Source organism: Acinonyx jubatus, chromosome C2 (assembly GCF_027475565.1).
Source record: "Acinonyx jubatus isolate Ajub_Pintada_27869175 chromosome C2, VMU_Ajub_asm_v1.0, whole genome shotgun sequence".
Lineage (NCBI taxonomy): Eukaryota > Metazoa > Chordata > Mammalia > Carnivora > Felidae > Acinonyx > Acinonyx jubatus.
Window position 1 is genome coordinate 139,029,576 of NC_069384.1, and position 16,418 is coordinate 139,045,993.

Consider the following 16,418-nt stretch of genomic DNA (forward strand, 5'->3'; position numbering starts at 1 on the left):
ATAGTCATTTTAAAAACACATGTTTTAAATTAATCCAGCCAGAAATTGAAATGTATTCCAGCTTTTTTTCGTTTTTTGTTGTTGTTGTTGTTGTTACTCTCAGTGCTCCACAGGCTTCAAATTCCTTTAACCATACTTTCTGTTTTTGGGGGGAGGGGGCTGGTTTGCCAGTAAGTTTTACTTAATATCTGCTTCATCCTCAGCTTTAGATCTTTGTTTTGTACCGTGCTTCAGAGGGTCTCTGTCTCCATATTTTTTCAACTACTCCCGCAGTATTCTTTTGTTGCTTTTCAGTTTATGCTTGGTGGTCCATGTTGTGGTTCAGTCTCAATCATAGCAGGCAGTGTGTCTGCTGGTCTCAAGTGGAGCCCTCAACTGTAGTTCTAGAGCCAGCACATATGTCCCCAAGGGTAGGGGCTTTAGTTTCTTTTTCCTTTCCCAGGCTGCAGTGGGTTTTCAGCATTTCCCTCATGGTGAGAGTGTTGGCTTCCCTTCATAGATGATAGATTTTTTTTCCATAGAAGATACAGAGAGGGAGTTTGGGTTAGACATGTGCTTCTCCTATAGTGGCTGTTGTTTCCTCTCCTAGGCCTTGGACATTACTCAGTGCAAGGCCTCCTCTCCTTGGGACACTTGGCAGTCATTTTTGTGAGATCATAATGGAGTCTATGGAGGAAATCTTGAAAAACGAAGGAACTCCTTTATATCTTCATCTTCTATGGCCCCAACAGTCTCTCACCACCCCCTACACAGGCTCTACAAATCCATTAATTGTTCTAGCTTCATTCTTCTTACCAGTGTCCAGATGCATCTGTCCAGGTAAACAAGTACTGAAGTCTCACCTCTCCCCATTTGTCTTTCATTAGATTTCAGCTGATTGGTTTCCAGAAACATCACCTTTCTGATATGTTCAAGAAAAGTGAGGAACTTGCCATGTGTTTGGCGCTTTTTTCATGCCAAGCTTGGGAATATAGATGTTCCCAGATTTCTACACCCAAGGGGGAAACTAGAAGTTTCTTGATAATTTTAGGATAATTTCTAAAGTTAGGTTCGTACTAGGATAGGTACAGCCCCTGAGAAGACAGCAGTTGTTATTGGAGAATGAGTTTCTACAGAGCTAGATGAATAGGGCCACAGCTGTGCTTGTTTAAAAAAAGATGATAAGGTTGTTCCACAGAATAAAAAGTGTTAATTTTTTTGTCCTTTTTCTTTTCTTCATTTCTTTTTCTTTCTTTCCTTTCCTTTCCTTTCCTTTCCTTTCCTTTCCTTCCTTCCTTCCTTCCTTCCTTCCTTCTGAGACAGACCGAAAGAGAGAGCAGGGGAAAGGGGTAGGGGAGAGAGAGAGAGATTTAGAGAGAGAGAATCTTAAGTAGGCTCCATGTTCAGTGCAAAGCCTGACTCGGGGCTCAATCCCATGCCCTGGGATCATGATCTGAGCCAAAATCAAGAGTCAGATGTTCAACCGACTGAGCCACCCAGGTGCCCTTTTTTTGTCTTTTGACTATAAAAGGTTGTAAGACATACTGCACTGCACCATCTTGAAAAGAAGAGAAAGACTAACCAACACTTTTGCATAACATAGGAAAGCAGAGAAAAAGTCCTTGAAGAAGTGAATCCCTCTCTTTAAAATATACCAAATGTTGAAATGTACCTGGTTTTGCCTTGTATCTACTATTATTTACATTCTCCTTGAATGACCCAGTCACATCAAAATCATTACTGAGTAATGTAAAATTTCATGTTGATTTCATAGAGGAGAAAGAATTTTCCTTGTACATTAAAATTATATTTATATTACATTACTCAGTCTGCACCAATCCCACTACACAACTGTCTTGCTTGGTCCCTATTGTTATCTGAATTTTCTTCAAACAGCACTTAATATCTTCTCTCTTAGGTGAAACAATTCTGTTCTGCTTTCATGTGTGAGACCCACTGACCACAGTGCTCAACAATCAAAATCCCTCCTCTCCACTTTTTAGAAGACATTTTGTTGACTATATATTACCTCCAGTATGCCTTTTGGGTTTAGACCTTAAGTCATTTAATAAAGGATCTTTTCCAAATACACACAGGATTTTTCTTGGGAGGAATTCTGGGTAATTGCTTTATCTGTATTATTACAGATATATGATGAGAATTAGGAACTCTGAAGAAATAAAATAAACTTGTTATCCCCAGGATCTGGCTTGTATAAATGGAGGAAATAGCCTCTGCCACATGGTATGCATATACTAATAGCTGGCTTAACATCAAGGTCACCTGTTGGAGGTATAAGGAACTGATCTGTGTGCAGTGGTTCAATGAGTGTCACAGATTCACGCATGGAGTATGGTACCTAACAGAGGACACAGACTAGTTTAAAATTTCTTCTCATTCCCGGGAGCACAGGGGATAATTTCCTTTCAAAAAGTTTTATACTAATGCACAGCTAGCTACCAGAAACCCCCGCACATACACATCTCATTTTTTCTCTACAGTTTTCAGTGTTGGGGTCCTTTTTACTCTTTTGTACAAAGTTCTTTGTGCTCTGTGAAAGAAAAATGTTACAAATACACACGGTAAAAATAGCTTAGTAAAAGGTAGCAATTGACATTCAAGGTTTAACAGCCTTTCCTTCCTCTAACATCTTGCAAAAGATGTAACACTGCATCATTGGCCCAGTGACATACCCCAAAGCATTTGAATTTTTTAAAGAAGGTCTTAGAATAAAAGAAAGTCACTCTGCATCATCACTTGGGATTGTGGTATTTAAAGGTCATCAGAAAAGCATCTTCCTGACACATAACATCAATGGCAACCTCTTGGTATATGAGCTGATGATAATATGTTGTTAAAAGCATTGTGTGACAAATGGAAATAAGAATGTTTGTCATCAAATATTTTCTGCTGCTTGTACAAATAGAAAAGATAAGGTTCATGGTATTTATTCTTCTGTCTCCTAGTATATGTGAGCGTTCCTATCAGAATTTTATCTTTATAGAGAGAGGTATTTCCTATAAAGATATAATAACCTTGAGTGGAGTTTTTAACCACTGGTAAGGTAAATTTTAGTGTTTGTGACTGTCAGAAATAATAACGAAGTATACTTCTGGCACTAGAGTGACAAAGAAAAAGATGTAAAAATTAAAAAAAACAAAGTAGGTGCCTGGCATCCCATGTAATTAGGCCTTGCCCATGGGCTTCTGGATGATATGACATTATCTTTATAAAATCATCTGTAAGCACTTTTACTTTTGTGAAGTGATAAACGATAGAAATTTTTAGAGATCTTTAAAGATGAATCTATGTGCTTTACAAATATATCAAATGGACAATTGCTATAGAAATTAGGTAAGTTAAAAGATAAACAGTTTTGGTGTATCTTCTTTGAGCAAATTTTTAAATTTTTGTAAGTTCTATTTTTTTTTTAATGTTTGTTTATTTTTGAGGGAGAGAGAGAGCATGAGCAGGGGAGGAGCAGAGAGAGAGGGAGACACAGAATCTGAAGCAGGCTCCAGGCTCTGAGCTGTCAGCACAGAGCCCAGCGTGGGGCTCGAACTCACAAACGGCAAGATCATGACCTGAGCCGAAGTCGGACACTCAACCGACTGAGCCACCCAGGCGCCTCTGTAACTTCTATTTTATATGTAATATAGTTTATTTCTCCAGTTAAAATCAGGTTGGAACAAGCAGGTTGTGAAATCTCGTGTTCCATAAGGGTCATCTGAGCAAATTAAAATGGAGTTTGGTCTCCATGATTCAAATTTTCCAAATGGGTAAGTCATTTAAACTTTCTGTAGTGAGAAAGAAATATTTGCAGTATGAAGCATTTAAATTGGGTGTTGATTATTAAGGACAGTTCTAGGTTTGAAAACTCTGCAGGTTAATTAGAATCTAAAATATTGTTTAATATCTCATTATTTGATACTAAGTTTCAAAATATTTGATACTTTCCCAGCATACTATTTTTTTTTTCAATTATTCACTACTCTGTAAATACAGGTTGTAAAACTGGCTGACATAGTCTAGGTACTGAAAGAAGATATGTAACAAACTCCAAAATTTAATTGAAGAAAGCTACATGAAGGACATATTTTAAGGGGCATGAGCTGGGTGGGGTAAGAGAACAAACATGGAATGGTCAAGAACTCTACATGAGGCCATTGCCACCCCTAGGATGGAAAGCACAACAGTGAGAGAGAAGCATTTTAGGAACCCGAAGGGAGCTCAGAGCTGCAAATAGGACACCCCTTCTGTCAAGAGCTATAACCTTGCTACTCATCCCCTGCCAGAACCACAGTAAGGAAGAGATGGTGAAGGGGATAAACATTCCAACTTTGGTTTCCCCTCCACTTTCCTTTGGTCAACCCAAGTGGGAACATAAGTGATGTAGTCCATACATTTCGGCCACCACGGGTGGAAAACAAGAGAGAAAACGGTGGAAAATGGACATAAGAGAAGACGACAAATGGATATTTAAATGTATTATCCTCATATGAATGAGATCACAGATGTGTGTGTGTGTGTGAGAGAGAGAGAGAGAGAGAGAGAGAGTTCTCTTTGATGTCAGTTTGATTTTTTCTGGGCTTTTTCATGTTTATTTATTATTTTTGATAAAGAGCATGAGTCGGGGGGGGGCAAGAGAAAGGGGGAGAGAGGATCTAAGGTGGGCTCTGTGCTGACCACAGTGAGCCTGATGTGGGGCTCAAACTCACGAACCATGAGATCATGACCTGAGCTGAAGTCGGACGCTCAACGGATTGAGTCACCCAGGTGCCCCTCCCTTTGGGTTTTGACCTCGACGTCTCCAAAGTCCTTTGCTCCACCTCACTTAGCCACCACTCTCAGAGTCATACCCAAGGGTTTTTCATTATCAGTAATGACCCTACTTCTTATTCCCATTTCAAGCACTCCAGTGTTTAACCACCTTGTCCTATATTTCTAATATGCGTACTCTAATATGCCCCCTGCATGAGTTCTCTAATCTCATGAAGACCTAATATGACCTCATATGACCTCATATGACATCCCCCTTCCTCTTCATCGGGCTTAGATTCCAAAATTGTCATTATAATCTCTCTTTTTTTAAACACCTCGAACATCCTTGTTTCCTTCCCCCTTTATTATATGTAACTGGTAAAGCTCCAGTACTTGTTGAAACCAGACTCACATCCAAACTGACTCATCTGAATACTAATGAAAAAATATCACACAACTCGTATGACTAGTTTCAATTTATGGCAATGACCATAAAGCTTTAATAGGCACTCAAATAACAAAAAATAACAGAAAAACAAAACTATGAATAAATGTGTAAAAAAAAAGTCATACTTCTCTCATATACTAAGAAATCTGGAGGTAAGTAGCCAATTCTAGACTCAACAATGTCAAGGTGCTAGGCTGATCATTATCCCAAACTGGGCTCATCCTCATTCCTAGACCATGGACTGGGAGCACCTTCCTTGAAATCAAGTCTTCTCCTTTTAATTCCCAAACAAAGAATGTTCTGTTAGCAAAGATAAAGGATATGGGAATGACTTATGTGTAGAAACATATAATCAGAGCAAACAGATTCTGGTGCAAGTATGTTATAGTTCTTTGCTTGTGGGACATGCACACATACGCAATCTCATATTCAGATCCACGGCAGCTAAGTTTGGGCAGTGTATAATAGCTGTAGCAGAAAGCAAGAGTAAGAAATTCTGAGAAATCATGACAGTCTATACTTATCAGCACCTACTTTTGGTCCTAAGTGCTATAGGAAATATGAAGAAATTATTTCATATATAGAATTTGAATCTAGATAATCATCTTTAAAGGCAATCTTCTAGTTCATGAATCTATGTATTACTTTAGCGTATTTTTCTTCCTTCAAAATGTGTGAAATTCACTTGCTAATAAATACTATTGATTTTTTTTTAAGTTTATTTATTTATTTTGAGAGAGAGTGGTGGGAAGGGGCAGAGAAAAAAATCCCAAGCAGGCCCCTGCTATCAGCCCAGAATCCATCTCTGGGCTCAACCCCATGAACCTTGAGATCATGACCTGAGCCAAGATCAAGAGTCAGATGCTTAACCGACTGAGGCACGCAGGTGCCCCTAAATGCTATTGATTTTTAATAAAATTTATCTAGTTCATTTAAAGTATAATTAGTAGACAAATCTATGAAAGTTCCAAATTGAACCTCTGTGAATGCATTTACTAATTGTTAGTCCTCTTTGTAGATACAGCTAACATCTACCCATTTGCTATAATGTACATATTGTTTTATTACCTAGTATAATATTAAGTCTACAAAGCATAAGAGACTCTTAAAAACTGAGAACAAACTGAGGGTTGATGGGGGTGGGAGGGAGGGGAGGGTGGGTGACGGGTATTGAGGAGGGCACCTTTTGGGATGAGCACTGGGTGTTGTACGGAAACCAATTTGATAATAAATTTCATATTTAAAAAAAAAGACTATAAAATACTTTGTTAAAATTGACGATAGCTGGGAAAGCCGAATCTCCTTAAATTTCAGTAATGAGAATTACTCATCCGTACTTAGTGGCAAGTGAATTTTCACTGGTACCAGTCTTTGCTAACTATATCCCATGTCACCACTTGCTATCAAATTAGAACTAAGTCTAAAGCAAATGCTAATTTTACAGGGGGAGCGTCAGGCAAAGGGAACAGCTCAAGTAGAAGTATGGTATCAAAGTGCATCCCTTGTCCCGAATTCTTACAATAAGTGAATATCAAGTAAATGTTACTCCCTCTCTTGACAAAGATTTGTAACCCATAATTACATTGATACATGTGCTATGTCAGGGGCAGCAGTGAAATTCATAGTATTTTTATGTGAAATGCACTGTTTTATTGCATTAATTCACATTTAATGTGTACACAGTAATAACCATAAAGTATGATAACCAAAGTTATATATTTTCTTCAGAACATTCATTTAGAGAGCTTTCAAAAGAGTCTGAGGAAATTAAAATATCAGTCAGTTTACCTGCAGGATATAGAGCAAAAGCAGAAAGCAGTATAATATCTTTTATAAGCCACCTGTTCCTCCTCATATAATGTTCTTACTTCTGGCTGATAAAATACAATCGTCATAACTCTGTACATATTTTTTTAACTACGGTACACAAAACAAAGGTTTCTAGAGTGAAGGAAAATATACCTCCATCAGTAAAACTGCATTACTCACATGATTACAAGCAGGAGGCTTGGAGGTATGAGAAAGCAGTGAAGGCAGAAATCCCAAAGCCCTTTGTTGGTAATGGGCCACAGAAAGATGACGTCCATAAAAGCATGAAATCTCTTATAAGAGGTAGGAGAAACCCAGGGAGTGTTGAGAAATAACAAATGAGCTGGTATCCAGAAAACAGAACAAGAATGAAAAATCTTGGGGCCATATCGAGGGCCAGAAGAATAAAACAACACAGCAGGATACAATGTGCTAAAATCTGCAAAAGAACAGACTGAGAAAAGCCAATGTAAGCTTTGTTGAACACAAAATGGTTCTAGAAATACAGGAGGCTGCCTGTGCCTTTTCTTTTCTTAATCTCTTATTATTTGAATATTCTTGTATACAGAAAGCTGTTCTAGTATACATAAAGCTGATTATTCCAAATTAACGCATACTTCAAGACCCGATGTATATCCTGTATCTTTCAAGTCATGACAACCATAGCACCTACTGCTTCTTCTCTTGGTTGAATTTCTATTACCTTTATATTATTTATGCATTTTGTTCATTAATTTATTCTTTCATTCTTTCCACATTTTTTTGAGAGGGAAGGAGGGAGAGAGAGCGAGCCAGAGCGAGAGAGCACACGCACCAGCAGGGGAGGGGCAGAGAGAGAGGGACAGCGAAAATCCCAAGCAGGCTCTGCACTGTCAGTGTAGAGCCTCAACTGGGATTCACTCCCCTGAACCATGAGATCGTGACCTGAGTTGAAGTCAAGAGTTGGACGCTTAACCAACTAAGTCGCCCGGGTGCCCCTCATTTTTTCCACACTGTAAGAAACATTTTCCATAGGTGGAACAGAGCTTCAGTTTATCACTGAATCATGTTTTATCTAAGACATATATAGTGGTAATATATCTACAATTGCATTTTTTTTTCTTTTGTCGATGCTTAAAGCCCTTTGAAACAGAAATCATGCACACACTGTTTTTAAAGATTTAACCACAAAGAAAGGTACAACACAAAGAACAAATTCTCTTTCCTCACTACCGCCTTAGTCTCCCTCATCAAAATAATCAGTCATTATTTTCTTGAACGTTCATTTCGAAAACAGAATATACATACTGATATATACTTTTCTCAAACTGTATTTAAAAATCTAAAGAAATGGGAAATAAATATATATACATACACATACACATTCATATGCTGTCCTGTACATTGCGTTTTCCTCTTAAGTCTCTGTTTTGGGAGTTGAACTGGCTTTAAACCATCAGGCACATCTTGGGAGTTGGTCTTCATCATCAAATCCATTTCCTCTCCTTCCTGGATTCACAGCCAGATTGCCTTTCCAGTATTCCCCAGGAGTTAAGTGTGGCCAGTTGAGTGAGTTCTAGCCAGTGAAGTGAGGATTGAAGTCATGTGTGCCACTCCCGTATACAGCCCATAGAAATATCCACGTGTGAGCCTCCCCTCGTTTCCCATGTGCCAGCTGGATGGTAATGACCGTGGAAACCAGGTATTGGTGATGGCAGAGGCTCCATCAGCCTGGATGGACTGCAAGGAGCATATCACCTTGACCCCTTCCCCTGCTCCTGACTAGGACATTCTCATTGGGCTGTAACATGAGCAAGAAATCAATTTCAGTGGGTTAAGACACTGGTTAAGTGTCACTGGTTAAGACATTGGTAGGCATTTAAATTGCTAGCGGCATGTGTTACGAATGATATTATGAACAAACTTGGACATATGTCTTTATTTCTGAGTATCGTCATAAGGTAAACTTGCAGCGGTAGAATTGTGGATCACAAGTACATAATTTTAAAAACTTTGGTACTGGGGCACCTGAGTGGTTCAGTTGGTTAAGCATCCGACCCTTGATTTTGCCTTGGGTTGTGGTCTCACAGTCATGGTCTTACAGTCAGTTTTGGGATGGAGACCCACGCCAGGCTGGGCACGGAGCCTGCTTGGGATTCTTTCTCTCCCTCTTCCTTGCCCCTCCTCCGCTGTGCTCTCTCTCTCTCTCTCTCTCTCTCTCTCTCTCTCTCTCAAAAAAAAAAATACAAATAAAATGAATAAAAATTTTGGTACTTTATAGCTATGTCAACTTTTATTTTCAATGATTTGTTTCTTTCACTATTGTTTAAGCATGGCTCCTTCTTCACATCTTCTTGGACACTTAGGTATTATAAAATTATTAATACTTTTCCAATATATTGGTGTAAAATGGATTTAATTGTTTAGATTTGCATTTTAAACATTTTGAATGGGATCATGTGTATTTTCATGTGGCTTTGGCCATTTGTATGTCTTTTCTATAACCTGATAGCTCGTACCCTTTGCAGAGTTCCCTAAAGGGCTATTTGTCTTTCTTGTGTTGATTTATAACCGAAATATAAGCTTCCTAAAAGAGATCTTGTCATAAATTTCTTGGTTTAACTCTCGGCAGAGGAGCTAAATACGTTTGAGCAGTTTTTACATAATTAAAAAAATATTTACAGTTTTGCAATTCTTACCACAATTGTATAAACAGTAATCTTCTGCATTCTCTGGAAGAGGAAATAGAGACCGAAGAGAGTTAAATGGCTTGCAATGGCCAAATAACCACTAAGTGGTAGAGATGTGTAAAGACATAGGATCTCCAACATGAGATCCTGTGCTTTTTCTAGTACATCACTAATGTTGATCGAGTGATTTTTCTGAACACACCTACTAGCTTGCTACCCCATATCATCATCATTATTATCCATCATCGACCATTGATTATCAATTACTATCAAATATCCATACATGGATGTTGCTAGCAAACTGAGTAAAATGGCTTACAAAGGGAATTCTTTACAGACATCTACAAAAGACCTTTAAAAATACAGTATTTTCTAAGAATATGTCCAGTGAGATCTAGGTAAATTTTAAATAATTGTTTAATGTTTATCTTTTTTTGAGAGACAGAGAGAGACAGAGCACAAGCAGGGAGGGGCAGAAAGAGAGGGAGAGACAGAAGCTGAAGCATAGCTCCAGAATCTGAGCTATCAGCACAGACTCTGACACAAGACTTGAACCCATTGACCATGAGATCATGACTTGAACTAAAGTCGGACACTTAACCAACTGAGCCACCCAGGCGCCCCTAAAAATAAATAAATTTTTTAAATTTTTTTTTAACACTTATTCATTATTGAGAGACAGAGAGAGATATAGCATGAGCATGGGAGGGGCAGAGAGAGGAGGAGACACAGAATCCGAAGCAGACTCCAGGCTCCGAGCTACCAGCAAAGAGCCCGAACCCACGAGCAGTGAGATCATGACCTGAGCTGAAGTTGGACACCCAACCGAGCCACCCAGATGCCCCAGCCCTAGGTAAATTTTTAATAGCCACTGGTTGATTCCAGATGTTATAAAGATTGAAGAAACTGGTGAATCCTATATAAGTCATTCATAATCCATATGAAAGCATGTTTTATGTATACTTTATGCTAGGTGCTCAGGATACAGTGAAGAACATTTACCTTTCTGCCCTGGAAGAGTTTATATACTTCTGGAGAAAATTCAGAGGCAAAATTACCACTGAGATACAATCCAGTATTCCTTTTCTATGGATCTGTATAGAATATGGTGGGGACCCTCAGAAAGGAGTTGGTCATTGCATTTGGAATTTCTGAGACCATGTTCAGCCAAGAGATAACACTTGATTCAGATATCGGCAGATGAGTAGATTTCCCACACAGGAGAATTTAGGTGCTTTGCTGAAAATAGGGCTATTGTTTTGATCATTAGTTATCACCTATGTCAGACAAAATGTCCTGAAACACACAGGGCTAAATATAGTATGACAGTAGTATCAGAAACTCCTTGGCATTATTAGTTCCCAGCATTTAGGATTTAGAAGGGGACAGAGAATTCTATTTATAATTTGCAGGTTTCCAGAATCGAAGGGACTCAAATATTTGCCGAACTGAATGGGTTTCTGAGATTCATAGACACTATTCTTGGGGCTAACCAGAATGTAGGGTGATAAGTGCTATGTCATTAGTTATACCTTCTAATGAAACAGAATCCATTTGGAAGGGAAAAACTAATAGCAAGGAAGACATCACAAACCTCCCAGTGACACTTGTTCTTGTTAGTGGCTCCCAGGAGGTAAAGACAGAAATCACGAGTGGCAGAAGGTAGATGTTCACCAGTGATTTACATTTTCCTTACCATCTTATCGTTCATGATGTAAAGCTATCAGGGGGAAAGTGGCTCCCCAGCCAGGGGCTACATATCCCAGTCTCCTTTGCATCCAGGTGGGACCATATGGCTCATTCTCAGCAATAGAACATGTTTTGAACTGATATGCGTCACTGCTAGTGCCCTTTGCACTTAGGTACACGTCCATCCAACTTCTAGCTGCTAGCGCCTATGTTTCTTTCCATGAAGACTTTGTCCCCCAGAGCCTGCTTTGCCCACTGACATAAGCAGGTAGGAAGTGCAAAAAAAAAAAAGAAAAGAAAAAAAAAGAAAAAAAATCAGCATCCCATGGAAAGAGCTATAAACAAATGTCTGACAAGATTGGTATAAACCAATCTTCCTCATCCCTCAGGTGGGATAACTCTGGGTCATGTGATTCACACTGTGTCTCAGAATTTCTCCAGGAGAATCAAGCTCTGGTGGCCCACAATGGCACCTTGTTTGACAGTATGCCCCACATTAGTTGCCTTTTCTTTCCGGTCTCACTTCCTTCATTCCCCCAGCAGCACTGAATCCCTATCTTGGAGTCCGCTTCTGGACAGTACAAACTAAGATAATAAATTTCCCCTAGATCCAATGTTACTTTCTCTTATTTTCCTCTCTGGATTTGTTGGAGTACAACCTCTAGTAGCTTTCGAGAAAGTACCAATAGAAAGAACAAATTTTGAGATCTTGTGTGTCAAAAAATCGTCGCATTCTGGATTTATAATTTAGCTATCTGCATAAAATGATAAATATTACATTATATGTAATAGCTATTATATAAAATTATTAAAATTTCCAAAATTATTGTCCTCTCACCTTCCAAATGTATTATTTCATTGTTTTCCAGCTTCCAGTGTTATTCTTGAGAAGATCAATATCATTATAATCCCTCACTCTTGTATGCGATTTGTTCTCTTTATGCAAGATTCCAGAATCTTCTCTTTAACTGGATTTCCTACAGTTTCATGATGTGACTTGATGTTGTTTATATGATTGTTTATTCATTCATTTTGATCTGTGCTCTGAAGGAGCTCTTATAAACTATTAACTCCTTCAGATCTGCCAATTTTTCTTATATTATTTCTTTATAATTTCCTCCCCTTTCTTCTTGTTTTCTCTCCCTGAAACTCTCATTATTTGCCTGTTTGAATTCCTGGCTAGTTCTGAAATTTCCTTCATTTAATTTTTCCTTCAATAAATTTTTTTTCATCACTTATTTATGAGACAATTCCTCAACTCTATTCATCAATCTCTCTATTATTTTAAATCTGACATCATACGTTTGATTTTAAATTTCTACCATTAAAACCAGAAGTCCTGGAATTATGATATCTAAATGTGTGTGTTTCAAAGGGAGGATCCCTGAAGAGGAAATAAAAACGTGTTTTCAGGTGCACACCTCCTACAGACAAAGATTCAGTAGCCGCTGTTCCTCCCCTTGCTCACTTTACTCCCAGCCCTCCAAAATTGTTACCGTCCATAATAGTGATAGCTGTCAGTCTAGTCAGGAAGATGGAAGTCATTCTAGTCATTTCAAACAGAAGGAATTTAACAAATGGAATTGTATATAAAAGTGTTGGAAGGACCAGAGAATCAAAGAGGGAAAGAGTGAGATGTTATTCAGAGGTTAGTGCCTGAGAGGTACTAATATCTAGATTAGGACACCTCTAGAGCTTAGGCGACAATAGAGTCCGTGCTGTTTCATGGAACCCACATGGGCTGTGCTTCTAAGGGTGCCAGGGTGTCATTGGTATCACAGCTATTGTCAAAAACCGCCACCACTGTTGCTCTGCAGGAAGCCAGGAGTTTGTGCTCCTGCTGACTCCGTAGGACCCCTGGAGCCCAGTCTTGCTGATGCTGTTGGAATTGCTGCTGAGACTTCTGGAGCCCAGAGTTGTTTATTTCTGCTGTTACAGTTGCCATAAACATGCCACAAATGTAGCACCTGGCAGTCATCTGCCGTTGCTTGCCATGTTACAGCTGCTGCAATCAGAATCAATGAGCCCATCTTTCTGAGGCTTTGGGGATTCTGCTGCTGCCACTTCCAGAGACAGAAGCAAAGGAAGGAAGAAAGACTTATCCCTTCCCCTGTCTTTTATTTTTCCACCAGTAACTCCCAATGGTTAGCAGAGTCTAATCACAAACTAGCTGGCGAGAGAGTTTGGGTAATACTTCTTTGAGGCAGGAAAGGGAAATGGAGCTGAGAGTCAAAAGAGAGATAACCAACATCTAAATTTCCTGTGCACTAAGTAGATACAAGACTACATTTACATTATCTCATTTAATCCTCACAATATCCATTGAAAGTAGGTACTTCTTGCCCACATTTTATAGGGGAGCAAATAGTCTCAGATATGTTGAACAGCTTGCCTAGGGTTGCAAAGCTAGGAAGATGGTGGCTTTGGACTCTAACTCGAGTCAGTCTCATACTAAACTAAGTCTTGAAGTCTTAACCATTTGCTTTTTACAGACGTTCAGTGAACTACCCCTCACGCTTCCCAGCTGCCCCTGGCAGTGTGGTCATCCTGCGCATTGGTGATCACACTGTTGGACTATTGTTCTTCTCTCTTTCAGACCAAGGAAAGTCCCTTCTGCTCTTTACGAGCAGCCTTTTCACACATGACAGCCTAAGTTACCCAACTATTTTCTTGACCCTTGCTATTCCAAGTGGAGTCTGTGTATCAGAACCTGGGAGGTGTTAAAAATGTGGAAACTCAGCTTCCCTCCATCCTATCTCAGCCTATTGAATCAGAATAGACATTTTAACAAGAACTCCCATTGATTCGTATGTTTTCTACAGTTTGAGGAAGGCTGCTCTCTACCTCATTTTTCTCCTATACCATGGGGAAGAGAGATGGCGCAGTGGGAATCATGGTCTTATGCCAAACTTGAAATCACTGTCTCCTTGTAAATTCTGCCTTGACCTTTAAATGGGTCCGGTCTGCCAGAATTTTTCTTCATTTTACTGGATTTTCTTTCAGTAACCACATTGTCTCTGTGGTCAGTCTGGCGTGTTTGGGGAATCCCATTCCATCCAATGATCTGATCCCAAGTGTTCACTAGTCTAAGGTCTCTTTTGGAAGTCCCTGAACCTCATAGAGACCTCTACAACCTTCTAGATATAATGTTTTTGCTTCTGAGTATGGTAGAATGGAAGAGAATCACACCCTCTAGTATCTAAGACAGGAGGAAACTTATTCTAACTATAACACACTAGAACACACAAGCTATTCCCTTTCCCCGTCTAATCCCCACTCTAATTGCACTATTCATTCCCTATAGACAGGAAACAGATGGTTGTGAACCAGCAAGCAAAGAGAAATGGGAGAACATGTCCTCAACAGCTTTCATTCTCTTCTGTTTCTTGTTCTTTTATCTGTTCTGCACGTAACACCAGTCCTCAAGTCCTGACTGCTCCTCCACTGTGGGTGACAGAATGACTACATTCTGCTTGTGTGATTACCTCCACTTGATTTCTGGAAGCTGCTGCCAAAATTCAGACATCTAAAGAGCATGATATGAATAGACTTTTCAGGAAAGCGATAGTCATGTTCTCAAGCAATACATCAATGTTTATTCTGTTTCTTGAACAGCTTCTTAATGCTCATTGAAGTTTATTAGTCACTCTTGTTCTCAGTTGATTAAATTGGTTTGTAGTTGCCTCCAAGATTATATTGATGGATATTCCTCCTTACAATTTAATAGCAACATTTTTGCAGGGGATGAGCTGACATGATAAGACAAATGGAAAAAGTGAATGCATCACACTGTATAGATCTGATTCATTTTTCCTTCTTTCTTCTTATTTATTTCTTCCATGGTTGGAAACCATATGAACAGGATGACATTCGATTTTAGTAAGAGAACTATTATTTGTGATTTATAGTTTCATATTTTTAAGGTAAACACAATAAATATAAAAATAAAAGTTACTTGGTGTAATTTGTAGAGCGACTACATTTTATGAGTTAACTGCTGTAGGCTACATTATGACAAGCACAAATTAAAAGGATATGGAGGAAAAATGTAAGACTTTTGGAAAAGTATTTCTGCTTATATGTAATTGGTTCTCTTTAAATATGGACATTGCTGAGGAGGAGGAAGTGTGTAAGACCTGCAACAGAAGAAAGGCTGTTTGTTGAGCAATTCCGATTTTATTTGTTCAACATAGTAGATTTGTTACAGAATCATTGATAATATTTGTCAGGATATAAGGAAGAGACAAAAATCATATAACCTTTAGTAGGATAGAAGAACTATTTTGGCTGTTCTTGTGGTCTTACAGTCACTTTCAATCACTGTACTTCAAGATTAGGTTGCCTATTGTGCTGTGTGGAGAATGGAGCAACACTCCAAGTCAGTCATGACTTTCTCTGTATTGTAGTAGGTAGACATCTGCAAAAGGTATATGAGTGGTTGATTCTCTACTAAATACCATGAGCAGCCCGAAAGGTAGACATGGTTCGCCTCATTCAGCATTTTGCCTTTCTCTGAGGTGTTGATCTGGTGCCCACACTAGCAGAGTTGGTGTCTGCTTGGCCCAAGTCCCCAGCCATGGCAGCTTGGTGTGGAAAGCCCCACAACTTGTGACCGTGAGTATGGTTTTATACATTCTTCTCCATTGATTCTTCTCTATAGAGGCACATATGGTTTTACAGATTCTTCTCTGTCTAGGGATCAATGAATCCTTTTTTCTCCAAAATAGAAGAATTTAAATAATTTGACTTAAAAAAGAAAAAAAAATCAAAACGCTGCCATTTAGGCATCATGGGGATCACCAAACGCAACGTGGTATCCAAACCCAATGTAAGTCCCACAAGAGCAAGGATTTGTTCATTTTAGTCACTGTTGTATCCTCTGTGCCTACAGCCGAGATTGGCATATGGTGGGTACTCCATAAATACCTGTGGAAGAAATGAGTGAAAATGAAGCAAGGGTTGTTTAACATTCTTGGCTAAAACCAGGAACAGGATGTATGAGGTAACCTCTGTAAATAAGAGAGCGTGTGTTCTGCCTTTTTTAGTAACTGGGATGAGAAGCA